This window comes from Lynx rufus, unplaced genomic scaffold, assembly GCF_022079265.1.
Source record: "Lynx rufus isolate CCGP_SWC_20201006 ecotype Redwood Valley unplaced genomic scaffold, mLynRuf1.p SCAF_4, whole genome shotgun sequence".
NCBI classification, from domain to species: domain Eukaryota; kingdom Metazoa; phylum Chordata; class Mammalia; order Carnivora; family Felidae; genus Lynx; species Lynx rufus.
Genome location: NW_025814856.1, coordinates 61,965,801 through 61,982,762, shown reverse-complemented (window position 1 = coordinate 61,982,762; position 16,962 = coordinate 61,965,801). Strand labels below are relative to the sequence as shown.

General features: G+C 55.2%; 1 long non-coding RNA gene across 1 annotated transcript; it reads right to left on the bottom strand.

Annotated features, from left to right (window-relative positions):
• Window positions 1-11,649: 11,649 nt before the first annotated feature.
• LOC124524215 (uncharacterized) lies at window positions 11,650-16,554 on the bottom strand. Its single transcript, XR_006965181.1, has 3 exons — window positions 16,338-16,554; window positions 14,814-14,957; window positions 11,650-14,196 (listed from the first exon to the last, which is right to left on the bottom strand). It is a non-coding gene; the product is annotated as an uncharacterized LOC124524215 (long non-coding RNA).
• Between the last annotated feature and the right edge of the window lie 408 nt (window positions 16,555-16,962).

Below are 16,962 nucleotides of genomic sequence, written 5' to 3'. Positions count from 1 at the left end.
ACCCCCGCGCTCCCACACAGGCAGCGGGCTGCGACAGCAGGATGGGCCATGAGAAGAGGGACAGGCCTAACAGCACCCAGAAGCCTGTGCCAGACTGGTAGCTGGGGCTCAGCGTGACGGGACTGGGGCCCGGGGCCAGGCAGGGCTGCAGCGGCAGAGGGTACCGGTGACCGGGGACCCGTATGCCCCACCTTGGACTCAGACGAAGTTGCTCACCTGTCGGGAAGTTCTCCCCTCCCCCATTCTGATGTTCCATCCACCCTGCACACTCAGGAGCTTGTGCTCCGAAGAATGTCCCTTGTCACCACTAGGGGCAGACCCTGAGAGGCAGGGCCCAGGCTTCTGACCACCACCCCTCCCCGCCCCCCCCCCCCGCCCTTCCCCCAGTGCTCCAGCGCCCAACACAGCAGGGGTTTGCTGGAGGGGGGCTTGCATGACTGAGAAAGGGTGAGGAGAGGCCCAGAGGCCCTCCCACCTCCCCCTGACTCCTGTCCTGGCACCCTCAGAGCATGCTGACCCCTCCTGTGCTGAGCTGTTTCCCTGCTGCTGGCTCACTGCTCCTCTCCTGACCAGAGGGGTGGACCAACGGTCATGGGAGCGGCCGCCACCCTGCTCGGACCCAGGCTGGCATCTGTGCCTGCCGGGACCCCTGGATCATGGCAGAAGGACATCCTGAGACCTGGAGGCTGGGACGTGAGAGATTGGCGGCTCTCCCTCTGGGCTGCCTAGAGCTGCTTCGCACGGACAAGGCGCGGCTGTGTGGGCATCGCTAGGACCAGAGCTCACCACGTTCCAGCCACGGGGGATCGGGCTGAGTCGGTGCCTGGGCAACCTCAACGCACCCCGAGCAGGGTGGCCTCCCAGTGCAGCCCGGACCGTTGGAATGGATGCCCACTGGCTGGGTAAGCCGTGTGTAAGGGTGTCCCCTTACCCAGACAGGTGGCTTCAGGTCAGTGCTCGTGAGAGTGGGTGCTGGCTGACCCGGGGGCTGTCTGAGGGTGGCGCGTGTTGAGTCCACAAGCAATCAGAGGGGCTGCAGCCTGGATGCCTCCAGGGACAGAAGCCCCCACCCCACAGGATAGCCCACTCCTAGAGCCAAGCCGACATGGGATCCCTCCGAGGTCTCGGAGGCCAGCTGCAGCCCCCAAGCCTCAGGGCAGAGAGGACAGATCACGCTCAGCACTGATGCTGGTTCCCTCCCAGAGCTCACAAGCTGCGCCTCCCCCAGGGCCGTCTCCTCGCCACAGAGAGGATCTGCCCCTGCCCCTGGGCCAGCTTATCCCCAGGCCTAGACCCCGCTTCTCTCTTCCTGCCCATCCACAGAGACACTCAGAGTTGTTTCTGCCGAGCCGCCAGACCACCCTGACCCCCCCACCACCCACTTGCTGGGACACCCTCCACCGTGGATCCTCCTGCCTGCCTGGTGCCTCTCCTCTCCTCTCCCTGCGTGGGCACCACGGCCCCGTCCAGGGCCGTCAGTGGGCATCTGAGCAGGAGCACCACTCTCGTTCTTGCCTGCCTCAGCTCCAGAAGGTGCATCCCTGCAGCACAGCCAGCCCTCCCCGGTCCCTCCCCAGTCCCCTGTTACTCCTGCCCTCTAGGAGGACAATGCCACGCTTGGGTGAGTTTCATGCCTCCCCAGCTGCCCACGGCTCAGCCGGCACACCCTTGAGAACAGGTCCAATCAGCTCTTAGAGGGACCCACCCCGAGCTCCCAAAACTCCCTCTGGAAACGACTTGCTCACTCCTTTGAGAGGCTTGAACTAATCTCATCCACTTCTCTGTTAGACGCCCCCCCCAGGCCCGGCCCCCTCCCCACATGGTGTCCAGATCAGCAGCTCTGCTCCAGGTTTTAGAGCAAAGGCTGGGTGGGGGGGAGACGTACATCCAGCCAAGCTCCATTGTCCTCTAAGCACAAGACCCTCACAGTTTCCATCTGAACCTGGAGAAAAGAACCACCCTGCCTCCTTTCTGGATTACAGGTGAGGACGAAGGCCAAGGGAGCCCCTCCATGATGAGACACATGGGTACAGGGGAGTGGAGGGGGAGGAGGGGGAGGAGAGGCAGGAGGAGGAGAAGGGGGGGAGAGGAGAAGGGGGAGGGGGAGGGAGAAGGAGGGGGAAGAGGAGGAGGAGGAGGGATGGGGAGAAGGGGAGAGGGAGGAGGAGGAAGAGGAGGGGGAGGGGGAGGAGGAGAGGGGAGGAGGGGAGGAGGAGGAAGCATGTGGGGGGGGACAGAGAGGGCTGGCACAGGCCTCCAGCCACTGTCCTTGCTGGTGGCCCCATGGGTCCCCTGCAGCCCTGTGGCCCTGCACAGGTGACTTCCCCATCACAGAATTGAGGCCATCAGATCCACCGTCCTCCCTCAGGCCTGCAGGCACTCACTGAGCATCCCGTCCGTCTCCTTACCCCTCCTTCCACCATAGGCCACCAGAGGGAAGGTGAGCATGTGGTCTCTTCAGGGAGGGGTCTTTCCAGGCCCCGGACCCTGAGCCAGGTCCTCTAGGAAAGAGACAGGCACAGGCGAGCCTGAGCCCCCTGGGTGGGCCAGGTGCCTGCCCCGAGGGCAGGGGCCACAGGCCCCATGGAGGCAGCCAAGCCCTGGAGGGTGACCCCGGGTGGTCGTGCTCCCCTGTGCGCAGCCTGGCAGCCCAACACGGCACAGGCTGGGAAGGGGGAGATCCCACAGCCCCGGGGGAGGGGCGGGGCCACTGCGGGGTCCTACGGGGGCTGCTGTCCATCTGCGGGACCCCAGGGAGGAGGCAGCCGCCCCACATCCTCTGACAGCCACCCCACGTGGCTGTGACCGTGAACGCGGGTCGGGGCACTCATCTGGTGGGGTGGGTGCTCCAGTGCAGTCCTGCTCCCACCCGGCTCGGCTCACGTCGCGCTCTCCCCGACTCCTGAGCCAGTCCCGGTGGCTCCTCTTGCTTAGGCCGGCCCGGACTGACAGGCTAGTACCACGATATTTACTCCGTAATTTTTCTTACTTTTACACAGGTTTTGAAAAATTTGTTTGACCCCAACGTGACCTCTTCTCCAAGGGGAGGGTTGTGACCGGTGCCATCCGAGAACCGTCCCAGTGTGTGAGGGTCTCGCGCGTGCACCAGTGTGGGAGGGCCCGGGGTCGGCAGGCCCCCCATGGTTCCGGGAGCTCCCCCCCCCCCCCCCCCCCCCGCCTCCCGCAAAGCCCAGGCCTGAGAGGCCACAGTAGCCCGCAGGTGCATGGGGGCTTGGCGCCCTCTGCTGGCGGACTGTGGCCACTGCACCTCCATCGTCCTCAGTGAGGGGGCCCCCACAGCCCAGGGCTAGGGAGGGGGCACCCTCAGCCACTTCCCAGCTGCCCCAGGACCCAGGGGTCTGGGTCCCATCATCATCAATAGCACAGGGCCCCCGCCTCGCCACCTTCGCGCTCCAGTGGCAGTGAGCACATCCACACTGTGTGTGGCCACCACCACCATCCATGCCTGGACCTTTTCCATCCACACGGAGGCTCTGTCCCCATTAGACACCAACCCCGTGTCCTCTCTGTCTCTGTGGACTGGACCCCTCTCCGGACCCCACGGAAGTGGACCCCTCCAGCGCGTGTCCTTCTGTGTCTGGCTCCTTCCACTCGGTGTCAAATTCTCCAGAGTCAGAGCGTCCTTTCCTGTCAAGGCTGACAATGCTCACACATTCGTGATCACACACACACTCTCTCTCCACATTGCCTTCACCCCTTGTTTGTCTGTGCACACGGCTTCCTCCCCTGTCAAGGCTGACGGTGCTCTGCTGTCCGGATGTACATGTGATGTGTGTGTGTAGGGGCATGATGTGTATATGGTGCATGTACGTGTGATGTACATGTGATGCTGTGCTATACAGATGGACCACATTCTATTTGTTCACCATCACCCACTTTCTCTTTAAGTGAACGAAGCAATTTTACTTTCATTTGATTTCAATTTTGTAAAATCCACCCGACAATGTTTTGAGGAGAATACGCCACAGTGTTATTCCTGGTCATTTCTGGATCTGGAGGGATTTGGAGTGATTTTTAATGTATGTTCCTTTCAGTTCGTTCTCTCATTTTCCTGCAGGGCCACAAATGGCATTTACAGGGCTGTTTTGTGTCGTGTGTTGTGAGTGTGTGTTGTGAGTGTGTGTGTGCCTGAGCGGGCATGTGGTGCTCTTGCCCCTGTGCTGTGTGAACCATCAGCCTGTGCGGTCACGCGGACCCTCGCTCCGGCCATCTCCTGGGACTGATGAGGGGACGGCCCCACACACTGCTGGATGCCCTGCCCCTGCTGAGAACCCACCACCCCTCTTCAGGGGCACCCAGGGCCGGGGCGCAGCTGTCCAGCCACAAATGGTGTCCTTGTGGCTGTGGTCCTTGGCCAGCTGGTGACGGAGCTGTCCTGAGGCCACGGCCGGAGGAGGGGGAGGCAGGAGCGTGTGCGGAGTCTGGGTCATTCACTCGTGCATGTACCTGTACCTTCTGGGTTTGCTCAAGCCCGAGTATGTGAGTGTGTGTGTGTGTGTGTGTGCATATGCGTGTGTCTGATGTATTGTGCATATGCATGTGTGTACGTGCACATGTGTGCTTGTCTGTTGTGCACATGTGTGTGAGTCTATGTGCACGTGTGTGTGTACCTTCTGGGTTTGCTTGAGCCCGAGTGTGTACATATGTATGTGTTTCATGTATTGTGCACATGCATGTGTGTATGTGTGTGCATGTGTGTGCATGTGTGTGGTGTTTGTGCATGTGTGCGTACACATGTATGCTTGTGTCTTGTGCACGTGTCTGTGCACATTTATGCATATGCATGTGTGTGTGCATGTGTGTGTGTGCATGTGTGTGTATTTATGTGTGTGGTATGTGCATGTGCATGTGAACTTGTATGGTGTGCACGTGTGTGTGCACATATGCATATGTGCGTGCATATGTGTGCATGTGTATTTGTGTGTGTGGTGTGTGTCTGTGTGCACATGTGTGTCTTGTGCACACACCCCTAGATCTGATGACAAACCGTGCTGACGGTGCATCCATGAGGGGCACTTCAGGAGGAGAGACCGGGTCAGCGGGCCACTCCCTTTGCCTGACCAGGGCTGGGTCCCCACCAGGTCCCGGGGGCAGGTGAGCCACGGTTCCCGCGAGAAAAGGAGGGCCTGCGGAGGGACAGAGTGTGCTCCAGCCCTTCGGAGGAGGTCTGGGCTGCGACCCCCTCTGACAGGGGAGACCCTGCCCCACACCCCATCACTGAAGGACGGCGAGCACCCCCGGGTCTGCAGGGTTGGGGCTCAGGGGGAAGCTCGATGCACGGGGCCCACCGGCCACAAAGCTGGGGAAGGAGGCTCTGGGGAAGGGTCGGGTACCTGGCTCCGCGCCAGGCATGCAGGCCTCACTGTGAACTTCATTTCCCCCGCTCTCCGCGAGTCGGGGTTCAGTACCAGGTGCTGAGGACACGTGGGGGGCAACAGGTGCATCGTGACCACCAGCCACCACTGCCACCACCGCAGCGCCACCGGACGTGCCCTCGAAGGTGCGCAGGGCAGCCCGGCGCGGGCAGGGGGCCTCTGAGCACCAGCCCTCCGGGCGACCCTGGGGCTCCGGCCCAGAGGAAGGCATGACCCCGCCAGAGCGGGAGGACGGCAAGGTGCCCCTGCTGCGGGCCTGAGGGAAGCCCCTGGCACGGTCCCCAACCGTGCTTCCAGACACCTGGCTGCAGGCCGTTGCTTAGTTGAGCAACTACAGTTCAGTGAGCTTGGAATCCAGCTCCCCTCCGCACCCCTCCCACCCCTCCGCCTCCGTACCCCTCCCCCTCTGCAGACATTCCAGATGCCTGGCCCGGATGACCAGGGCGCAGCCTGCACAAGCCGAGGGTGGGGGGGTGTCCAGGCCCAGCAGGCCATTGCAAATGAGCTGAGACAGCCCAGAGACGGGGCAGAGACCCCTCCCAGTGACGGCACAGAGACCTCTCCCAGAGACGGCACAGAGACACTTTCCAGAGACAACCCAGAGACAGCCTAGACATACCCCAGAGACTCCAGAGACCCCCCGAGACACACCCCAGAGACACCCATAAGGACACCCCAGAGACATCTCACCAAAACATTCACAGAGACACCTTCCAGAGATAACCCAGAGACACCTCAGAGACACCCCCAAAGACACCCCTGAGACTGCACGGAGAGAGTACAGAGACAGCACAGAGACACTTCCCAGAGATAACCCAATGATACCCCCGAGACAGCCCCAGAGACACCCCTGAGGCAGCCCAGAGAAAGCCTAGGGACACCCCCAGAAGTGCTCAGACACCCCAGAGGAATGCCTGGTGGTCTGTGGAGCAGCGGGAATTGGGGGGTCCCCACAGCTGGGAGAGCACACGCTGGACCAGAAGACAGGGTTCAGGGGGCCCAGAGGACCTGGAGATCAGCCCCCCCACACACACACCAAGCCCTCTGAGCACCTGGCAACCTCCCTGGGATGAGGGGGAGGGGAGGGAGAAATAACCGTGTCCCCAGGAGTGTTGGCGGCGGGGGTGTCTGTCCAAGCCTGCTGAGACAGGGGCTTGGCACCCACAGCCCCAGGGACAAGCTGGTCTCGGTGGTCCCATGCCCGGATGCGAAGGGGCCAGTGGACACCATCACGTCTGTGACTAGACTCGCCCCGCCGTCGGCACGCACAGCTCTGGTTGCGGGTTGACCTCCCATATGGCTCTGCGGGCTGACCACGCTGACCATCGGGAGCCCAGACATTGGTCCGTTCCCGTACGACTGCTCCGTGTCTAGGTCAGCAAGCGTCCCCCCCTGGGAAGTGGACTCACTGTTCCTGTTCACAAAATAGCATTTCTTGGCCGGGAGGCGTAACCCTAAAGTGCCTCCAAGGTATCATCACCGGTGCCTCCTGTAAGTCACACTTGACCTTGCGGTCGACCCGCCCCTGAGAAGCAGACTTCCAGCCACCAACGTGCCCAACGTTTGTGGGACATGCCGCGGCCCCGGGGCAGTCTCTGTGTCATCCCAGCGAGCCTCGCCATAAGCTGTACCTGGAACAGGGCAGAATACTTCCACTCGTGTCCAATATTAGAATTTGTCATAAGGGAATGACTGTATTCGAAGCTGGACACCTTGTGTCGGCCCCTGACTCCCGGGTCTGTTACGAAGCCTCTCTAAGCCCGGCAGCTCAGTGCAGAGAGCAGACGAGCCCCTCGTGGGGCTGCCGCAGGGCTCGAACGGCGCAAGGCTCCCGTTGGCGCCGACTCAATGGGTCGCTGTGCATTCAGCATTGGCCCCGGAGGGGTCAGGGCTGCACGGACCGGGCCCTGTGAGACCCAGGACACCGGGCTCCACTCTGAGAGCTGGCAGGGCAAAGCTGAGCACCGGGCAGGGAGGAGAGAGAGAAGCGGGGCGAAGGACCATCTGAATGCCTATAAATACTGCACATTTCAGAAAAGATCAAGTCGGCTTCAAACCTCCAGCCCCCAAGACACGTAGGAAGGAGATTCTGCCAACACCAGGAGCTGCTGAGTGGAGTCTTGCTGACACGAGCCACCGGGCCTCTCGGAGAGACACTTCCCATCACCAGGGGGACTTTCAAGGGGCTTCTGCTGGGACCCGCGGCGCGACAAGGCAGTGTGGACCCCTCCCGAGGTGCCAGGCTGAGGGTCGCGTTTGGGGAACAGGCCCCCTTTTGAAAACAGGAGGCAGGAGCATGCGTCCCTCATTGAAGAACAAAAACCGGTTAATGTCGCAAATGTGGCCGAACAAAGCTCCCATCGCTCATGTCTCCCTGGGCAAAAACAACGTGGCATCCAGCCATGGACAACAATGACTTCGAGGGGCTGTGGGTTCCAGCCCAGAGATGGTGAAACCCCGCTGCGGTCCAACACCGAGGGGAGCGGAGCGGGTGGCCGAGGTCCCGGCGACCAAGCAGGAAACCACCCGCTCCCCGTAGGGCTTCGTGTCTGTCACCAGCACCAAACTCCCAGGGATGTGGGAGGCATCCCACCCACGTCTGCCTTGGCCCAGGGCACCCCAGCATTCTGCATCACACACGCATGTGTGCACGCATCCACATACACATGCACACACACACATGCACGCACACACACACACACACCATGGCCACCACCAGCGCACATCCCCAAGCTCCCACTGCCGCAGAGAGAGCTTTTGCAGACAGCCAGTGACGTACCCAGAAGCCAGCCCGAATCTGCGGGCCGGGGACCCCTTGGGAAAACAAATGGGAGGCGGTCGGCACATGGCTTGAAGTGGCAGGACAGAGAAAGCGTGTACGCCTAAGAATTCTGTGTCAGGAGGCAGCAAGGATTGTGGAGGGGGTGTCCATGGGTCTGAGAAAGCCTCAGCAGGAACAAAACTTCAAAGAACATGAAGAATCAAGGAGACACAACACCACACAAAACCAACAATTTTCCCAACTCAAAACACACCCGATAAACTCAAAACACAGGCGTTAGGTCCATACCGCCGCAAAAAAGTGGAGATCACGGTAAAGCAAGTCAAATGAATCTTTTCGTTTCTCAGTGGGTAGAAAAGTTGTGCTTAGGGACACCTGAGGGGCTCAGTCGGTTAAGCGTCCAACTTCGACTCAGGTCACAATCTTGTGGTTCGTGGGTTGGAGCCCCACGTCGGGCTCTATGATGACAGCTCGGAGCCTGGAGCCTGCTTCAGATCCTGTGTGTGTGTCTCTCTCTGCCCCTCACTGCTTATACTCTCTCTCTCTCTCTCTCTCTCTCTCTCTCTCTCTCAAAAATAAATAAAACATTTTTTTAATTTTTTTAAATAAAATACTTTATTGCAGGTTGCCCGGGTGGCTCAGTCAGTTGAGCGCCCGACTCTTGATTTTGGCTCAGGTCATGATCCCAGGGTCGTGGCACCGGGCCCCATGCCAGGCTCCACCCTGAGCATGGAGACTGCTTAAGAGTCTCTCTCTATCTCTCTCTGCCCCTCTCCCCTGCCCTCACAGTGTCTCTCTCTAAAATTAAAAGAAAACAACTGTTAAAAGTACTTTATGGCTAAAATGTGCTAACCATCCACTGAGCTTCCGGTAAGTCATCATCTTTTTGCTGGCGGGGGGTCTGCCCGAGGCTGGCGGCTGCTGACCTATCAGGGTGGTGGCAGCTGAAGGCCGGGGTGGCCATGGCCACTGCTCAGAATAAGACAACAGGGAAGTTCGCTGCACTGATGGTCTCTTCCTTTCACCAAAGTTTTCTCTTTGGCATGTGGTGCCATTTGACAACGTTTTACCCACAGAACTTCTTTCAAAATTGCTCAGACCCTGCTGCAGCCCCCTCCACGAAGTCCACATGATATCCTGGGTCCTCTTGTCATTCCCACAATCATCACGACCCTGGATTTGAACTATACTTTAGATCACATGGACCCGACAGACACGTACAGGACATCCATCCAACAGCAGCACAACAGCATTCTTCTTGAGAGCACATGGAGCTTCCTGCAGAATGGATCACACGTCAGATAACAACACAAGTCTTAGCAAGTTTATGATTTGAAGTGTACCACCTGTCTTTTCTGACCACGGCGGTACGAAACTAGAAATCAGTAACGGGAGGAAAACTGTCTCACTCACAAATAAGAAGAAATTACACAAAACACCCATGAGCAACCAATGGACTAGAGAAGAAATCAAAAGGGCAAGAAAAAAACATTTTAAAGCAAATAAAAATGAAAACACAACACACCAGAACTTATGGGATGCAACAAAAGCCATTCTAAAAGAGAAGTTTCGGGGCGCCCTGGGAGGCTCAGTCGGTTAAGCGTCCGACTTCGGCTCAGGTCACGATCTCGTGGTTCGTGGGTTCCAGCCCCACGTCGGGCTCTGTGCTGAGAGCTTGGAGCCTGGAGCCTGCTTCAGATTCTGTGTCTCCCTCTCTCTCTGCCCCTCTCCTGCTCACGCTGTGTCTCTCTCTCAAAAATAAATAAAAACATTAAAAATTATATGACCATCTCAATAGATGCAGAAAAAGTAGGGGCGCCTGGGTGGCTCAGTCGGTTGGGCATCCGACTTCGGCTCAGGTCATGATCTCGTGGTCCGTGAGTTCGAGCCCCGCGTCGGTCTCTGTGCTGACAGCTCAGAGCCTGGAGCCTGTTTCAGATTCTGTGTCTCCCTCTCTCTCTGACCTTCCCCCATTCATGCTCTGTCTCTCTCTGTCTCAAAAATGAATAAATGTTAAAAAAAAATTTTTTAAGTATTTGGCAAAGTACAGTACCCTTTCATTATAAAAACACTCAACAAAAGTGGGTATAGAATGAACATACTTCAACATAATAAAGGCCACATATGACAAGCCCACAGCTAACCTCATACTCACCAGTGAAAGGTTGAAGACTTTTCCTCTAAGATCAGGAACAAGAGACAGACAACCACTCTCACCACTTGTATCCAACACGGTACTGGAAGTTCTAGCCAAAGCAATTAGGCAAGAAAAAAAAATAAAAGACATCCAAATCAGAAAGCAAAAAGTGAAATTTCCTGTTTACAGATGATATTATCTTATATATAGAAAATTCCACCCAAAATAGGTCATAGGGGGCAGCCTGATGAAGGGCCCAGGGGATCTCTCTGGATCAAAAATAACAAGTTGAAAATGTAATTTGAAAAAAATAAATAAACAAAACTTGAATGAAAAACTTTAAAGACCTAAAAATATGTGTTTATGGATTGAAAAATTCAATTATCGTGGGTGTTAATTGTTCCCAAATTGATTTCCAGAGTCAGCGCAACCCCAGTGAAAATCCCGAGGTTAACCCTGAGTCTCAGGGGAGAGGAGAGTCCTGACAGTCTTGAAGGACTCCCAAGCTTTTAGGCGTCCTGGGCCTTCCAGGAAAGCCTGTGGCGTAGGAGCACAGGGCACAGCGGATCGTGGCTGGGGGCCCGTCTGCAGCACCGGCTCCCCCATGCCCTCCTGCTCCCAGAAGGGGAACTGCTGTCCTGTGGGCTGCCTTCTCGCCGTGTGGATGGTCTCCCTCGCCGTGCAGAAGCTTTCTGTTCAGTGCAGCGAATTTCTGCTTCGGTTGCTGGTGCTTTCATGTCGCAACCAAAACATTGCCAGGGCGCTCGCCAAGGAATTTTTCTCCTATCTATGTTTTCTGCTAGGAACTTTACAGTCTCAGGTCCCATGTTTAAGTGTCTAACCCATGTTCAGTGATTTTTTTTTTTTACTTTAAAAAAAATTTTTTTTAATTTATGTATTTTTGAGAGACAGAGCGTGACCAGGAGAGGGACAGAGAGAGAGGGAGACACAGAATCTAAAGCAGGCTCCGGGCTTCAAGCTGTTAGCACAGAGCACAACGCGGGACTCAAACTCACAAACTATGAGATCATGACCTGAGCCAAAACTATGAGATCATGACCTGAGATCAGGACGCTCAACCAACTAAGCCGCCCAGGCGCCCCCACACAGGATACTTCTAAGAAATCCTTTTTCTTTTTTTAATGTCTATTTATTTTTTAGAGAGAGACAGAGACAGAGTGCGAGTGGGGGAGGGGCAGAGAGAGAGGGAGACAGAGAATCCAAAGCAGACTCCAGGCTCCGAGCTGTCAGCACAGAGCCCAAAACAGGACTCGAACCCACAAGCCATGAGATCATGACCTGGGCCGAAGTCAGACACTCAACCGACTGAGCCGCCCAGGTGCCCATAAAGTGTTACAGTTTTCAGTATAAAACTTTTTCACCTCCTTGGGTAAATGTATTCCTGAGTGATTTATTGCTTTGGATGCTATTGTAAATGGGATTGTTCTGTTTATTTGTCAGACATTTCGTGCTTAGCATATAGAAACACAACTGACTTCTCTATGTTGACTGTGTATCCTGCACTTTTACTGAAGTCGCTGATTAGTCCCAATAGTTTTAGGGGGCAGTCTCGTTCCAGCACCATCAGCTGAAAAGATCCCCCTTCCTTCCACGGAACTGGTTTCACACATTTGTTAAAAGGTCGGTTGGCCGTGTCTGTGCAGGGCTACCCATGCATGCTGTGTTCTGTCTACCGTCCATATGTCTGTCCCTTGGTCCATCCACACCATCCCAACTGCTACAGCTGCAGGCATCCTCGAGCAGGTAGACAGCTTCCTCCCTCTGTATTCTTTCCCAAAACTGTTGTTGGTATTCGGGTCATTTTGCCTTCCAATGGAAAATTTTAGACGGACCTTGTCTATGACTTCCAAATATCCTTCTGGGATTCTGACAGGAATTGTGTGATAAATGTTATCAAGTCCAGGAAGTTCTCTTCTATTCTTAACTTTCCGAGAGTTTCCATCCCGATTTTTCTTCTTTACTCTGTTAATACAGTAGATTACACGGATTGGTTTTCACACCCTGAAACAGCCTGGGGTCCCTGGAACACACCCCACTTGCTCCTGGTGTGTAATTCTCTGCACACAGTGAGGAAGGAAACACAGGCAAGAGAAATGTAGCTTCAATGAAACCTCACAGCTCACCGCCCACTGCCAGACACGTGACACATGCAGAGGGTCACCTTCCCAGACACCTGATGCGTGCGGAGGGTCACCTTCCTGAAGGAAGGCACAGCGCCCCTAGTGCCTTAATGTTTTTGTCTCATTAAAGACCGGAAGTAACCTTATCTTCGCTGCACCAGCCCCTCGAGGTCCTGGAAGCCTTGCTTCCGATTCCTCAGAGACGGACTTTAAGTCTACCCCCCTCCCTCCACTAACTTAAAAGTATGTAATCTGCCTCCCCTCACAACCCAGCGCAGCTCTCTCTGCCCGTGGGTCCTGCGTCCGTGCTGTAATAAAGTCACCTTTTTGCATCAAAAACGTCTCAAGAATTCTTGCTTAGCCATTGGCTCACGAACCCCACTTCATAATCTCATCATTTTGGCACCTGAATGCAGAGCGTCGAGTACTTTCATCTGCACTCAGTGTCGGTGCAAACTCGGTGAGTAATTCCTCTCTCTCCCTTTGCTTTCTTTCCAGGGTATTTTCAGGGAGTGTGGTCTTATTGGCACACTTTCCTGTCGATCCCTCCAGATGCAGTCCTTGAGCCCGTGGCTACTCCATGGGGAGGAGAAAGCCTGACTTTTGGCTGGAAGTTAGTGCCCTGGCCGGAATGGTAATAAGACCCAGGAACTCGATGCCCTCTCTTTATTCCTGTCCTTCTACAGAGTTGTCTGTCTTGGGCATGGGACAGCCACCGAAGTCACCAGGACAGCTGCCAATCTTAAGACTCCTGTGTGAGGTTTCGTCCTCATTGGTTTCACATGATCCCCCACCCCGGCCCCCACATCTGGTCTAGACACTTCTGGCTGCAGGACCTCCACTGGGAGCCGGCCGAAACCAGTGCCGGATTGAAGTAAAACCCAAACGGGGATGGTTTCCTAGGAAGTCGGCTGTAGAGTCTCCATGTGCGGGAATGTCACTTAGATCATGATGGATTTCTGTCTTCGGTTTCTCATCGGTGTCCCTTACTGACTACTACAGTTACAAAATTGGGTAAGTTCCTCTTGTAAAGCTTTTCTAGTGTTTTCCATGAGTTAAAAAAGGCAAGACAAGGCACAGTTTTTCGGTCCCTATGCCGGTGCCCATCTGGAGTCTAGAATGCTATTGGGAAGATGGGGGATGCTAGCATCTCTTCTCTGGGGCCTTAGTGGCTGGTCAGAGATTGTAGCAACTTCATTTGAGGGACGCTTTGGGTCATTTTTGTAACAGGACCAAGGTTCTCACAGAGAGTTGTGACACCAAGACATTTCTTTCCAGGAAGCAACGTTATTCATGCTGGCGTGGCTCCACCGGGTTCGTACCCGAAGAGCTGAGCCCCGAGCGCAGTGACGTGTAGCGTTTTGTGCATTTCCTACTTCTTTGCCACACGCGGGGAAGGTGTAGACATACAGTGTGAGTGGGTCTCATGTTACAAGGGCAGGCGGGATGTCAGGTACAGACAGAGTCGTGAGGAATGTCACGTAGGCACACAGCCCGGTTGCCTTCCCTTATCTTGAGGCCTTTTCTCACCACATTCCTTAGGGAGGAGACCCTACCACATCTGACACCAGGAACCTCTGACATATCCCACGTGAGATGCCACCCGGGAGTCAGGGAGGATTCTGGGTAAAAATTCTTGGCCTTCTCTACTCTTCCAGGAACATGGGATCTTCTTCAGTCCCCAAGGACTCTCCTTCGGGATGCCTTTGAACCCACTGGAATCAATTCGGATTGCAAGATCTAAGAAAGAAGAAAACAATCTTCTTTTGTAACACTGCCTGGCCACAGCACTCCTTAGGAGATGAGGAAAAATGGCCCATTAACGGGACGTTAAACTTTAATACAATCTGTCAGTTAGATCTCTTCAGTTAGAAACAGGGCAAATGGACTGAGGTGCACTGTGTCCAGACCTTCGTGGCTCTAAATCGGGATCCAGACCCGAGGGCCTCTTGTACAGAGTGTCTAAGCACCAACCAGCTTAACAAACCCGCTCTGGACATATCAGATGATGGCTCTAGATAGATTCATTCCTCCTGACAGGCCCGGGCCACTGGAGGAATCGCCAGCCAGTCCAGACCGAGGACCCCTGGCTCTGTCACTCTCCCTCCTCCTTACAGACCCCAAGACCCCTCTGCTCCCGGCCCCCCCTGGACTAACCAGGAGCCAGACTCCGGGCCCCCAGGTTTGGATGGCGCCCTTAGGGAGGTGGCTGATGGAGAAACAGGCACAAGTAGGGTCCCTGTCCTGTTCTCTGCAGCAGACCGGGCTCAGATCACACAGCAGTCAGGACGATGTTCCGAAAACCCTTCCCAATCTACTGAGGGCTTTCAACAAGTGCGTACTGTGTTTGATCTGACCTGGCAAGATGTGCACATCACGTTGTTGCACACTGAGGAGAAGAACCGTCTCCGGGCAGCGGCCAGGAGTTTGCTGACGAACCAGCCACAGGGGGCTGGGGACATCATCCGACAGGGCGCTGCTGTCCCAAACACCGAGCCACACTGGAGTCACCAAGAGGGGAGACAGGGAAGGGAAAGACGAGGTCATAGGGTCACTTGTTGAATAGAAGGAATGGGAAAAGGTTTCCCTAAACCTGCAAATTTCGATAAAATTCAGGGAAGTTACTCAAGGGGCTGGTAAGAATCCAGCTGTATTTCAGGACCATTTAATAGATGCCATCTGTAAACACACAGATCGGGACCCTGCCTCACCTGAGGGGAAACTACACTGAGCGGGCATTTTGTAAGTCCGTCAGCACCTGGCATCCACCGAAAATGGACTGAGATGGCTGTAGGCCCCCTACCCCTACCCGGCGCCTCCTAGAGGTTCGACCGGAGTCTTTGGTAATAGAGGTGCAGTCTTAGATCTAGAACAGGACGGGACAGCTAAATTGCAGGGTAAGAATCAGGCTGAAATACTGGCTGCTGCCACAGCGGAGTCTCCACGACAGCAGACTAGCCAGGGGCCAAAGAAAAAGCCAGAATCAGACAAAGAATCAGGTAAGTCCCCACGCTGCAGCAGAGGCCAGACCGGACCTTGGAGCAAAGGAGTTCCACACAAAAGATCTCCTCCAGGACCATGTCCCATCCGTAAAACAAGGGGGACATTGGAAGAGAGATGTCCTCACTCCAGAGGGGGCGGGGGGCAGGAAGTCACCTCCCCGCCCAAAAGCAGAAACCAGAAGATCTGGCATGATGGGGCCCTGAGGCTGGTCCTGCTCCCTTTGACATCAGGTTGACTGAGCCCTGGCTATCCCGGACTTGGGAAGTAAGCTTATCCAGCACTCTGGCCCTACTGTCTTTCTGGCCATAAAAATGTTGGCATAGAACGGGGACCAAAATGTGCCACCAGACAATGCTTTTATCTTGTAAATATAACCGTCAATTCGTCACGCATGTTTTTCTGGTCCTTCTGTCTCATCCCACTCGATTATGTGGATGAGACCTCGTGCCTAAGCCCAGAAGCGGCTTCGCTCCAGTTAAACAAGTCGCCTTGTGCTCTTTGACCTCAAGAGGGTGCCCGCGCGACTTGTTGGTTGAGCGGCCAGCTCTTGGTTTCAGCTCAGGTCATGATCTCGCAGTTGGTGAGTTTGAGTCCCGCGTCGGACTCTGTGCTGAAAGTTCGGGGCCTGCTTGGGATTCTCGCTCTGCCCTTCCCCTGCTCTATCTCTCTAAAAATAAATATTAACTTTAAAAAGAAAACATTACCCCTTCTAACATCAGGAAGTAAGTATATCCTCAGGTCTGGGATTGTGATGTCCCAGGACAGGCTCCTAAAGCCCAGCCAATTAAAGCGACCTTAAATTAGGACCCAGTCACTACGCCTCATCAAAGACAACATCCCTTAAATCCCAAGGCAAAAGCTGGGTTACAAACACTTACTGACAAGTTTCTCCAACGTGGTCATTTTAAAGCCTTGTCTATCTCCTTATAACACTCCAGTTTTGCCGATAAAAAAGCCAAATGGAGAATACTGAATGGTGCAAGACTTAAGAGCCGTAAATAAGGTGGTGGTGCCTATCCGTCCCACAGTGCCAAATCCGTTTGCCGTTGTCACCCAGGTCCCCGATGATGTCAACTGGCTTACAGTACTTGATGTAAGAGACACCTTCTTCGGGCGCCGGTAGGGGACTCAGTCGGTTAAGCGTCAGAGTTCGGCTCAGATCATGATCTCTCACGGTCCAGGAGTTCGAGCCCCGTGTCGGGCTCTGTGCCGACAGCTCAGAGCCTGGAGCCTGCTTCGGATTCTGTGTCTCCCTCTCTCTCTGCCCCTCCCCCACTCGTGCTCTGCCTCTCTCAAAAATAAATGAACATTAAAAAAAAAAAACCAACCACCACTCCCCCCAGCTAGTCTTCCCAATTTAAAGCAAAGATGGAAACAATCTGCCTTTCATTGGTATGATCGTTTAGCGCCCATCTTCACTCCACCCGCACGCCTCGAAAGCATGATTTGGAGTGTGGAAGCCATAGTAAGTACACCGTAAAGGCACTCAGTGACTCAGAAGCC